The sequence below is a fragment of the Meles meles genome, chromosome 2 (genome assembly GCF_922984935.1).
Source record: "Meles meles chromosome 2, mMelMel3.1 paternal haplotype, whole genome shotgun sequence".
Lineage (NCBI taxonomy): Eukaryota > Metazoa > Chordata > Mammalia > Carnivora > Mustelidae > Meles > Meles meles.
In genome coordinates this window covers 62118493-62131857 of record NC_060067.1, presented here as the reverse complement: position 1 = coordinate 62131857, position 13365 = coordinate 62118493, and positions in this window count along the sequence as shown.

Genomic DNA, 13365 nt, shown 5'->3' with positions numbered 1-13365 from the left:
TGGCAGGAACACTCTGCCTGCCTAGGGAGACAGATGGACTCAGTTACTGGCAAACTTGGGGAGGGAAACTGTAGATGCTTCATCAGCTCTGCCCTTCCTCTTGGGAGCAGGGTGCTTGTAGGGAGCATCCAACCTATGAGGCTTCCCTGCTCCTTCGGGGTCCTCACTGTTGGAGGGAGGTCTGGACTGGTGTGGGGTGTCTCTTTCTTCCTGGGGAAGTGTACCCTATTCTGGGGTTGAGCCAGCAGGGCCTCCTGGCTCTCACACCATTATGTTGTCCAACCTAGTTTCTATCTGTGAGACCAGACTTACTCAGCTCTCATCTGTCTTAGTCTTTGTAACATGGGCAGGGGAAAGGCAGGGCATTTTTAAGGCCAATTTAAAACCCCAAAACTGATTAACTCCCTTGATCCTTTTCTTTCCTGGCTGTCAATTCATGGACCCCTTGCCAACAATCAGAGCTCATTATGTCCTGTCCTATTCTCTAATGGTTACCATGGCCATGGTCTTTTCCTGGGGTGGTTGTAAATCTATTGTGTTCATAGTTTGTCTTTTTGCTGTATTCAGGCTTAGAGAAAGAACCTGATGTGAACTCCCCCAGAATTCAGTAGATAACACAAACCCCAGGAGGGCAGGTAACTGAATCAGATTACTGGGGTGCTGCAGTATTAGCTCTGCAGAAATTGCAGATTTCGCCCAAGTTTCTTAGCTTCTGTTTCTTCCTGTGTAAAAGGGAGAAGGGAAGAGGAATAATGGCACCCTCTCTTGTTGTTACCTGTAAAGCACCAGGCACATATTGGACACTGAAGGTACATGTGCTGTTATTATAAAAGAGAATTAAATCAGGGGCACCTGAGTAGCTCAGTCGGTTAAACCCAGGGTCCTGGGATCCAACCGTGCATTAGGTTCCCTGCATAGTGGGGAGACTGCTTCTCCCTCTCCCTCTGCCTGCCCCTCTGCCTACTTGTGCTAGTTCTCTCTGTGTCAAATAAATTTTTAGAAAAATCTTATAAAAAATGAATTAAATCAGATGGTCCTTGTTTTCTTAGCAAGAAACAGTACAGCAAAACCCATCTACTTTCCTAATAAGAACCTGAATGACCTCTGGATTACAGGCCCTTTAAGGGAACAGTTCTTCTTGTGAACAGAAAACATCTGCCTAGAAGTCACTGTTGCTTGAAAAAAAAAAATCACAGATGAGAAAAGAAAGCAAGTTCTGAAGAGCAAAGCTTTGGGTTCAGACAAAGCTGAGTATGATTGTTTGCCATTCCAGTTCATTTGCATATCTGCTCTGAACTCATTTCTTCCTTTAGAAAACAAGCAGATGTGTGGGCCTGGGTGGCTCAGTCAGTGTAGTGTCTGACTCTTGGTTTCAACTCAGGTTATGATCTCAGGGTTCAGGGATCCAGCCAGGCCTGGGCTCTGCACTCAGGTGGGGAGTCTGCTTAGGGATTCTCTCTCTCCCTCTACAACCCCCATCTCCACTCGTGCTCACTCAAACTCTCTCTCTCTTAAATAAACAAATCTTTAAAAAAATAAACTAAAACAAACAAATACAATGGTACTTCTGAAGAATGCAGTACTCTGAGATTTAGGTAAGATGACTTAGCTACTATGTGGCACATAGCAAATATATATTGAGTGGCTGAATACAGAAAATATTAATTCTGTGCCTGACTTTATTTATTTTTAAAAAGATTTTATTTATTTTGAGAGGAAGATAGAGGGTATGAGCAAGCATGAACAGGGGTGAGGAGGGACATAGAGAGAGGCAGATATCCCGCCAAGCAGGGAGCCTGACACGGGGCTCAATCCCTGGACCCTGGGATCATGATCCGAGCCTACAGCAGACACTTAACCAACTGAACCACCCAGGAACCCTCCGTGCCTGATTTTATTTTATTTATTTTTTTTTAAGATTTTTTAATTTTATACATGTGACAGAGAGAGAGATCACAAGTAGGCAGAGAGGCAGGCAGAGAGAGAGGAGGAAGCAGGCTGACGCGGGGCTCGATCTCAGGACCCTGAGATCATGACCTGAGCCGAAGGCAGCGGCTTAATCCACTGAGCCACCCAGGCGCCCCCGTGCCTGATTTTAAATAGTGCCATTAACCAGAGTGTTGATATTGTCTGAGCTGACTTACATTTCCCTGAAAAGCGACTGACACTGAATGGGCACAATAGAGCAAGAGGAAGAGGGCCTGATGGAAAACCAAGCAACTAGCTTCTTTCCTTTGGAATAATGGAGAACAGGAGCTGTTTCTTGTGCAGAGCACAGTATTCTACCTTTTATTTGGCTAGCACTAGTCCCCTCACAGGTGGGATATGCCATTCATGCTGGGGCATGTAGGAAATTTTCCATGCTTTTTCTTCCATTATGTACCCACATGAAAGCAGAATAATGACCTCCAAAGATATCTGTATCCTAATACCTAGAAGGTGAATATGTTAGTTACCTTGTGTAATGTTATAAGTTGACTGGTGCCCATGCCAAAATTCAAGTATTGAAGTCCTAACTCCCAGGACCTCAGAATGTGACTGTATTTTGAGTTAGAGACTTTCTGGAGGTAATTAAGTGAAAATAAGGTGACTAGTGTGGGCCCTAATCCAAGGACTGGTGTCTTCATACAAAAGGAGATTAGGGTGCAGACATGCACAAAGGAACTGCCATATGAAGTCATGTGGAGAAGGAGGTCATCTACAATCTAAGGAGAAATGAACGCCCTTAGAGGAATCCCACCCTACCATCACCTTGATCTCAGACTTCTAAGTTCCAGAATAATGAGGAAATACATTTCTGTCATTTAAGCTACCCAGTCTGTGGTACCATGTTAGAGTAGGCCTAGATGATTAACACAGTCTCATAAAGCACTCAGCTGTTGCTTTGTAAGAGAATGTAGAACTCTGGGTCACACTCCTACAAATAAGGACAGTGCCTTCCTAAAGTCATATTACCCCAAAGCTCTGTTTCTGTTTCTTTTGCATATATGTTACCTCTTTATTCCAAAGCTAATTCTTGGTACATTTTTTTCAAGACACTTAAAAAAATTATATTTACCACATGTACTTCAAATAATGCTGATATCTCAATGGAAGTGATAGTAAGATGTATATTAACTAGATACTGCTGTTGGGGTGCCTGGGTGGTTCAGTGGGTTAAAGCCTCTGTCTTCAACTCAGGTCATGATCCCAGGATCCTGGGATCGAACCCCGCATTGGGCTCTCTGCTCAGCAGGAAGCCTGCTTCCTCCTCTCTCTCTGCCTGCCTCTCTGCTTACTTGTGATCTCTGTCTGTCAAATAAATAAATAAAAATATTAAAAGAAATAGCTAGATACTGCTGCATAATAAGTTACCCCCAAATTTCCTGTCTTAACACAACACATTTATTATCTCATAGTGCCTGGGAGTCAGGAATCTAGACACAGCTGACCTGGGTCCTCTGGCTCAGAGTAGCTCAGATTCTCAGCAAGGGTGTGTGTGTGTGCGCGCGTGTCTCAGGGCTGTTGTTACCTGAAGGCTCAGTGAGGGAGGATCACTCACTTACTCAGCGGTTGGCATGATCTGGTTCTTACAGGCTGTTGGACTGAGGGCCAGTCCTCCTTGGCCCTCAGGGAGGGACCTCCCTCAATTCCTTGGGTACATGGCATCTCCGTAGGGATGTGTATAGCATGGCAGTAGGCTTCCTCCTACTGAACAAGTGAGACAACAAAAGAAGGCACTCAAAATGGAAGGAATTATCTTTCTATAACCTAATGTCAGAAGTGACATCCTGCCACATTTGTCATATTCTATTTGCTGGAAGCAAGTCAGAAGGTCCAGCCCACACCGAAGGGGTTGAGGTCACCAAAAAGCATGAACTCCAGGAAGCAGAGATCATGGAGACCAGTTTGGAAGCATGGAAGTCAGTCCATCCATGAGCAGGAAATGATGTTAGGGTCATGACAGACACATGACTGACAATAACAGTCAGATGCTGCTCATCATAAGATAATCCAATTCTATAAATATAGAATATAAAAAAGAAAAAAAAATCTTTAAGTCAATGAAAAACAATGTGTTATTTTTCAAGATCCTGAGAATATCACCTTTAAGTCGTGTTTGATAACAAGTTTCTCCTAACTTTTTCTTTCTAATAAAGAAAATAAAAAAAAAAACACAGAATCAAATTTTGAGGCACTTATGAATCAGTAAGTCCTCACATCATCAAGAGATGGATACTGCTATGTCCTATGAATGTGTACAAACATTCAAAATGTTTGATGTGTTCAGAGAAAGAAGATCATTTTAACTTGACCATTAGGGACTTTACAGCTTCCAGCTAGCTGGTCTTTGTGAGGAAAACCTCACAAAGAGGTGGGACTTGGGCTGGAGTCCTAGAATCATGGCTTGGTTTCAGCAGAGGAGTTTGAAATGGCAAAATTCTGAGTTTACTGTGAAAGTGAGGAGAGAAGAAGCTTTTGCAGACACAGAATGAGACATGAGAGAGGACCATGCTACTTTTATATCTCCACCTCTCCTATCCAGGGGTTAAGCTACATTTTAAAGTATACTTTTTACTTGGTTTATCAAAAGTAATATTTTCTCATTATAGCTAATTTGGAAAATCACAGAAAATGAGAAAGGAGGAAAAAAAACAAAACAAGACAATAATTTTCCCCAGCCACCCAAAAGCAATTCCTGGATTAAGACTTGGTAAATGATAAGGAAAATAAAAAAATGAAATTGAAACTGCCAGTTTATTGTATTTAGAGTCTCTAAGTTTAACTTTATTAAGCATAACATTTCTTGAATATTTGGATTCTCATTTTCTTGGAAATAGGTGCAAACAGGGGCAAGGTATTTGATATAATACTTCAGCATTTTTTGGTGAAGGAAAAAAATAATTCTTATTTGATTGTGTGTGGAATTCTGAAGAAGGTCAAGTAGACCAGGAACACAATTATCTGTTTTTGGAGGGGGTGAGGGGTAGAGGGAGAGGGAGAGAGAGAATCTTAAGCAGGCTCCATGCCCAAGTGCAGAGCCTGAGGCAGGGCTCCATCTCACAACACTGAGATCATGACCTGAGCTGAAATCAGAAGTCAGGTGTTTAACTGACTGAGCCACCCAGGGACCCTTAACCCAATTCTTGAACCAGAAGTAAAGAAGAGGTTCAAGACGCATGGAGAGGTTTTCCTTTACCACTCAGGTTAAGGCAAAGAACACCAATGTCATTCCTCAAGACACTGGTGCCTGTCCTCATCATTATTCCTTCTGTCCTCCCCCAACATCATGCCTCTCCTGACTTTTAAAACTGGAGACTAATTTTGCAAACTTTGGAACTTCATATAAATGCAACCATAAAGTTTTCTTCTGTGTTCCACACTTTTGTTCAATGATGTTTATGAGATTCATCCATGCTGTTTCCTGGAGCTGAAGTTCATTGTTACTGCTGGAAAGTATTATACTGTATGCGTATACTGAATGTTCTTAGTCATCCTACTGCTGATGGTATTCAGATTGTTTCTACTTTAGGACTTTCCTGACCATACTTCTATGAATGTTTTTGTACATGTTTTTGGTTTTGGTTTTGGTTTTTTTTATTTTGGTTTTGTTTTGTTTTTGTTTTGTTTTGTTTTGTTTTTTGGTGCACAGATGCAAATATTTAAATTTGCTCTACACTTGGGAGTGGAATTTCTGTAACAGGACTTGCAAATGTCTGACTTGAGTGGTTAATATCAAACTGTTATCAGGAGAGGTTGGGCCAACTCTTTCCCCACTAGGGGTGTGTGAGTCTCCATTGCTCTGCTTCTTCTCCAGCACTTGGTGCCATCAGGATGCTTAATTGTAAGCACTCAGTGGAATATGCAGTGGTGTGTCATTCTGGTTTTAATTTGGATTTTTGTGGTGACCAATGAGGTCAATCACATTTTCCTGCATTTAATGACTATTTGGATTTCCCCTTTTATGAAGTGCTAATTCATGTCTTTTGCCCATTTCCCACCCCCCTCCATGGATTGTTTCTCTTTTTGTTATCAACTTATAAAAGACGTTATTGGGTCTCAGTTTTCTCATCTAGGAAATGGGAGGAAGAATAATACCTACCTCACATGATACCATCACCAGGATTATATGAGTGAATCCATGTAAAAGTTTAGAATCATATGTGCATATGGCATGTGTAATAAATGTTTATTATTCTTATCAGCCAAGACCACTGCTAGCAGATTGTGGACACAGAGCTCCTGAGAGGCCTTCTTCCTTCTGTGAGAGTGGAAATAAAATAGAGTTATTTATGTCAAGGGGCTTACAGTGGAACCAGGGAATCATTAAGGAGGTGGGCCTTATGCATGTTCTCACTGGGTAGAACCGTGAACTTTTGAACTGGGTCAAACTGCAAGTAATCCAAGGACTCTGCACAGAAACCTGCAAGTTGCCACAGTAATAGCATTTTACTTAGTGAATGAAAACCTTAACAACCAATTACAGGTGGCCAGGATTAGTTTTCTACGACTAACATCAATCCAAATTATTAGTAAACAATCTATACAACCATTCCTTTTTGCCTTTAAAAACTCTTGACTTTTGCTCCCTACTCGACACGACTTGGATTTCTACCCTAATCTCTAATCCCCAAATCAACAGATTCTGAGACACCCAAATAAGTGCTTTCGTCTTACTTCAGATCTGCCTCTTTTCTTGGTGGTCACCTGTATCTAAACGACTTTGTCTTGCATGGCCAGAAGGACAGGCACTCACCACCTTCACTGCTCACTGTGCCCACCCCAGACCCCAAGGATAGCTTTGGAGGGAAACGCTGCTGTTATTATATTACCATCACCACACTATTTTAAAAATATTAAAATTGTGCTTTTCCTCTGGAGAACAAGGTAGTTTTTAAATTGAAAATTACTGAAGAAGCATCTCACAGCCCTTACACATTGCAGTTGGCGTTTGGCATGTTAATTCCAAAAGTTTTAAAGGAATGGTTTTGCATCAGGAGGTTAAAATAACAAAGCCTCCCTGAACACAGAAATAAAATGTATTAAAAATTAAAGGACGTGCAATGTGAGCAATGAAGTATTTTGGGCCATATGCCCATTCCTTCCTCATCCAACTTCCCTTGGTTCACCAGCCACACTTAGGAAAAAAGGGGCCATTTTTCTCTTCTCCCGTACTGGGAATTGCTTTGCTCTCGGTGGCCAAGGCAATAAGAATTTCTTAAAAACAAATAAACACACTGTAATCAGCCTGCGTTGCTCCCTCCATCTGTGAAATTTTCACAGATAGATTAAATAAATTATTTTTTCAGGAGGGGAGCGTGAGGAGGACCATAATTTAGGCCTTTACAACTCAAAATGACACATAATCCTTCATTTATTATTCCTCATGGAGAATGGCTACTAATATCTTCCTTCTAGGTCCCTTAATTAAATTCAGCTTCTTATACGTTTCTCTTGATTCACTCCCTTTTGTCCCTGGATTAACCTACTTCTTCACAGTTGTAATTTCTCAACTGTTAAATTTCATTTACCTCATTTAAATTTCTGTGAGTTCGCTCCCCGAGTGGAAAGTTTGTTTACTTTTTCTCTCCTCTCTCCGGGCAAGGAAACCATCCTGCTCAGGCCAGAGATAACTAATTTATGAACATTCACACTGAAATGGATTATATCGCATAAAAGTCTGAGCATAGAGAGTTTAGAAAGAAAGGGGTATTGGCCCAACACAGCCACCCCCTCTTCCTTGAAGCCCCTCCTAAGTAGTTGTGTCTTCCACAAAATCGTGTCCTCTCAACACCCACAGAATGACTTGAGGGCCCTGTAGGAAACTGTGCTATTTTTGCTGATCATTTGCTTCCTTTACCCTGTGTAGCCTGGGTGCCTATTGCTGTGTGGCAAGACTTGGCAGTGACACGCTGTGGCGTTTGTAATGTGAGCAAATCAGCCTCCCTGGAGCGGAAATTTTCAAAGACATCACAAGATTCCTACTAGCACTTTTGTTTTTCTGTCCCAAGTCCCAGAATGAGAAGGCACATGGAGCCACAGGAAGTGAGCTGTGACCCCCTGCATTTGACATGATCAAGAAATGCACGTCTGAGTCTTGGGGGTTGTTGGTTACTTTCAATCTTTCATTGAAATTGTTTTCTTGTCTTCAAGGTACAGTTGTTAAAGACAGGGGATGCATTTTCTTTGTTGGGCATCTGCATAGTTTGGTCCTTGGTCATCAGTTGGACCTAAGAAGCGTTTGTTGAGTAACTGAATAACACAATGAAGACCTCTGCTGAGAAGCATCTGTCCTCTGCTATGACGGCTGGACCCCCTGGGGAATCTTTCTCACTTGAGCAGACAAATGATCCTCCAAGATTTCCACTAAGAGCATTGGCTCTAAACTTTGGGATCATATAAGACCTTTTGCCCCAATATCTTGTCCATAAGACAGTCTTCTAGTGTTTCAAAACAATACAACTATCTAGTTCAGGAGCTTATCTTTACAGATTAAATATTCCCAGTCCTCATTTTTTTAGCTATCTTCTTCTATGGTTTCAACCTCCTTAACCTTCTGGGGACTCTCCTTTGCAGGTACACTATTTTGACCATGTCCCTCCTAGAATGTGGGATCTGACATTAGCACCAGCCTTCATGTGTGGCCGCAGCAGCACAAAGTGAGAAAGGGTCATCTCCTCCGGACTAATCCTCCATCTGGACTAATTACACTGAGTCTAACACAGCCTTTGCTATTCTTGGCAGCCACATCACACCACTGACTCATACCGAGTCAACCAAATCCCTTAAGCTTTCTTCACAAGCCTTTATTACCAAAATTTGCTTCAACTCGTGCAGTAGGTTTAGGGGACCCCAATATAACTCCTAATAATTTTCCTTGTTAAGTTCATTTGGCTATTTGGGAAAAGGAAGCTTTTATTCCTGGTGATGGAAATTCAACTACTAGCCAACAGGAAGGAGAAATAAACTTGTCCCACCAACTCTGCACAACTAGTGAATTGTCTTGTCTGGTTTAGGAGTCTGTAATTAACTATATCACGTACTATGGTGTCTTTGTTTAATTCCTCGAGGAGAATAGTAGAGTAGCATTGAGATCCAGCCCCAACTAGCAGGTCTATTTATGTGTGACAGATGCTAAGATGGTTCCCATTGAAGCCTTTGCATAATTCCTTCTGCTTGAGTGTGATGTGTCCTCTAACTTGCTTCGGACAACTAGAATATGGCAAAGGTGATGGAATATAGGTGATTGCATGCACACAATTATATTATTGGAGATTATAATTGTCTTTCTAGGAGACACTCTTGCTGTCTGCAAAGAAGCCATGCATGTTTTGAGCTGCCCTTTAGGGAAAGCCACATGTCAAGGAAATGAGAGTAACTTCTAACTGATACTCAGCAGGACACTCAGACTCTCTCTCCTATGGCCTGCAAGAAACAGAATGTCTCCAACAATCACCTGGGCTCAGAAGAGGATTTTTCTCCCTGGTCAGACCTTGAAGGGAGGCTGCAGCCCTTGCCAACACCTTGACTGTAGCATTCAGATGAGACTCTGAAGCAGAGAACATGCTGGGACTGGACTCTGGATCCCCAGAAACAGTGATATAATAAATGCGTGCTGTTTTTAGCTGTTAGGTTTGTTGTAAATTGTTACTCAGTGATATGTAGGTAACATACCCTGCAACTATGTGGTAGAAACCAAATTCAAGGGTACCTAGGTGTCTCAATTGGTTAAGCATCTGCCTTCAGCTCAGGTCATGATCTCAGGGCCCTGGGGTCAAGCCCCCACATTGTGCTCCTTGCTTGGTGGGAGCCTGTTTCCCCCTCTCTCACTGCCCCTCTCCCAGCTCGTTCTCTCTTTCTCTTTCTCAAATAAGTAAATAAGAATCTTAAAAAAAAAAAAAAGGAAGGAAGAAAGAAACCAAATTCAGTTGGAAGCCAATGCACCATGACCCCCAGAAAACACAAGCCCATTATTTCTTTTTGATTTAGAGAGACTTTCATGATTCCCATGTAGTATTCCACCAGGATGTAAAAAGCCACCTTAATATCCAACCTCAGAAATAGAGTTTGTTGTTGTTGTTATTTGTTTGTTTGTTTGTTTCCATTTTTGCCCAGAATGTCCTTCTGTCTCATTCAATGGTCCTGGCTCTCCTCTTCTTCTACCTTCTGGATTCTTTGGTTCTGCACCCAGGTCTCAATATTTGTTTCCTACCGTCCTGGTCTCCTAACTTTGATTCTCCATTGGAGCAGAGTTTCTGATTTTGATCCCAATTTTACTCTCCTTGTGAGGCATTTCCACCTTGGTTCTGTTGTATCATCCAGGTCCAGCTCTCCCAGATCTCCTGCCAAAGTGGAAGCATGCAATGTTCTAGGTGCCTTACTGGTGAAAAGCCTCCAGCCAATGGTGAGGCCTTCAACGCACAGTTGATATGATGATGGTGATGTCAATAAGGTCACCTCAGGCCATTCTGTATTTCCACTAGGGCATTATCCTCTTAGAGCTTGAGCCTTATCATCATCTTCATCCTCATATTCAAGTTCCATTGCCTCCAAGTATATGCTAATCATCCTGTGGTAAATGACCAGGGCGTTGGCTTGTATATCATAGGAAAGCACTAGCTTGAATCCTGCTTGTCATTTCTGATGGCTCACAGACTGGATGCAGGGGCCTGAGGGGAAGCTGATGACTCAGCTTTTGTGTTTATACTGGCCATACTATTTTTACATGAGGCTGAGCTTGCCAGAGATGGAAAGGGCCCCTGAATTCCTTTAGTCCTAATGCACTTTCAATACTATGTATGTAGATATAGAGAATCCAGGAGCCCGGGTCCCACTCACCCAGTCTAATTCTTTGAAAGAAATGGATCTTTGAGCTTAGGCACATGGGCCCTCCTCATAGACTTGACCTTTGAGGTTCAGGCAATTTTCCTTAATGTATTACTGATGAGGCAAAATATATGTGATGAGCAACTTGAGTCATGCCCACAAATGGGCCTAGAATTATAGAAAGGTCAGAATTGGGACTGAGTTAACCACTAATTCACACCCCTAAGTTCAACAACAGAAAAACAGAAACTCAGGAAGATGAGGTGCCTGGATCAAACTCAGGCAGTTAATTAACAAGTGTCCAGACTTGACTTCAGACAAGGTAGCCATGGTGTTCTTTGAAAGGCCATAAAGATAAGCCTGGAGGAGAAAGTCAATTACTTCCAACTACTTGGAGCAGAGGTGAGTTAGAACATGGGAGGCTGGACCTGAGAGGGCAGGCACCAGATCCAGGGAAGACCACTTTCCATCTCCTTGTCTAGACATCAAGGAGTCCAGATTACAGACAGGGATGAAAATAGCATTTGTAAACTCAAGGATTCCAGGGTCTAAGAAGAGCAGGCATCATGACAGGTGCCCTGTCCTTCTTCCAGGCGGTTCTGTGTGGACAGAGAAGTCCTCTTAGACAGAGTTTTGATATTATAGGACAGTTTATTTTCTTGTTTCTGTGCCTGAGCATTTAGTGAAGGGCTTATTGATTTTCATTATTGTTAATTCCAGCCTGGCCTCAGCTGTACAGTGGGGAGTTAATAGAAAGATCTTTTTTGTCTGGGCCAGAGTGTTTGAAAAGGATTACTACCCTCTGAAGCCAGCAGGATGGTGATAGCAGGAACCAGAGAGGGGTGCAAAGCAAAGGAGAATCTGAAAAATGAGGTCAGAGCCTCAGAATCAGCTGCCTCTTCCTCCAAGATATCCTCTTTCAAGTGTCAACACTGGAGGGACTGTTTTTTATTTTTATATTATTTATTTATTTTTGCTTACAATCCACTTAGGGCCACAATGAAAGGATTCCCAGGGTCTCCACAACTTGCCACCCACCTATCCCCATTTCTCTCTCTGTATCCCCAAATCCCTGTAACTTTTAACCAGACATAGAAGCTTATACTTGCAATCTGCCTAGTTTCAGAGTTCTGTAAGTGGGTCTGTCCATCCTAACAGATTTTACTATTTTCAAGGCAAGGAAAGTATCTATTTTATTTTCCCCTCCTCTAGTCCCCACCCCCAGTAGCTAAAATAATGACTTGGAGGTAGCAGATGATCAAGAAATGTGCATTCCGTTAAGAAGCAACAGCAGTATATTGAGTTAGGCCTGTAGTCTCTGAAGTCAAATGATCTGCATTTGAATGTGCCTCACTGAATGCCCACCATGTGACATCCACCAGAGCACATGGCTTTTCTGTTACCCTGTTTCTTAGTCCCCAAAAGGCGATGATTATTGTATCTACTTGTTGGGTTAGTGTGAGTATTAAGAGAGTTATTTCATGGAAAGTACTTAGGACATGGCATTGTCTGGGACTTATTCAAAGCCCTTTCAGAGGTAGATCCTTCAGGTCCTGTGGTCCTAACTCTGTGCCTGATGTTCTATGTTCCACCAGAGCATGGCACATGTTGGGGGAGAGTGGGAAGTTCCAGTTTGACTCTGTCAACACTTCCCAACCCCCACCTTGGCACCACATTCAGCACAAGCTTCCCTGTATCTCAGCTGGCCTCTTCCCAACATGAGCGGATGTTTCCCAAGGCCCTGGTGGTTTTGCCTCAGTTTCCTTGCTTTAACTCTGCTATGGGTCTCCCAAGGCTGTACTATAAAAACATCACCTTTCTACAGATATTCTTCTCCCTTTGATCTCCTACTTTGTTTTAATTTATTCCAACAAGGATTAGGATTGGGACTGAATCTCTGAGTCTCCCAGTTGACCACATGGAGAATTCCAGGTTTTATTTTCTGATATATTGTAAGGGAGGAGGTCTAGGTCTCAGGTGCCTCAGAGTGTGTAACTCTGTACAGAGGATCCCGTGTCCTGTTCTGAGGGGCTGTTGATTGGAGGGGGTTTCCTCAGGAGGAATCACTGAGTGATAATTATGTCCTGAGCATCTGGGGATATTGTGATCCTTCTATGTCAGCAGTTCTCAAAATGTGGTCCAGGACCAGCAGCTTCAGCTTCACCTGAGACTTTTTTAGAACTACCAATGCTCAGACATCTACCGACACCTGAATCAGAAACTCTGGGGGTGGGACCAAAAATGTGCATTTTTACAAGCCATCCTGGAAATGCTGGTGGCTTAACAATCAAGAACACTTACTCAGGGCCTTCAAAGCACCCCCTGGTGGGATAACACTACAGAGGACCTAGCAGGAAAAATCTCTGCTAAGTGTCTATTTCATACCTTCATCAGGTAAGAGACCTCAGAGGATGTTTCTCAAACTTCCATGATGACAAGGATTACATGACAGAGATTGTTAAAATTCCTTCTCATGTTCTACCCTCTCTGAAGGAAGGGACTGGGAAGCTAAGTTTTTAAACCAGAATTGCAGATGAATCTTATCAGAGAAGCTTAGGA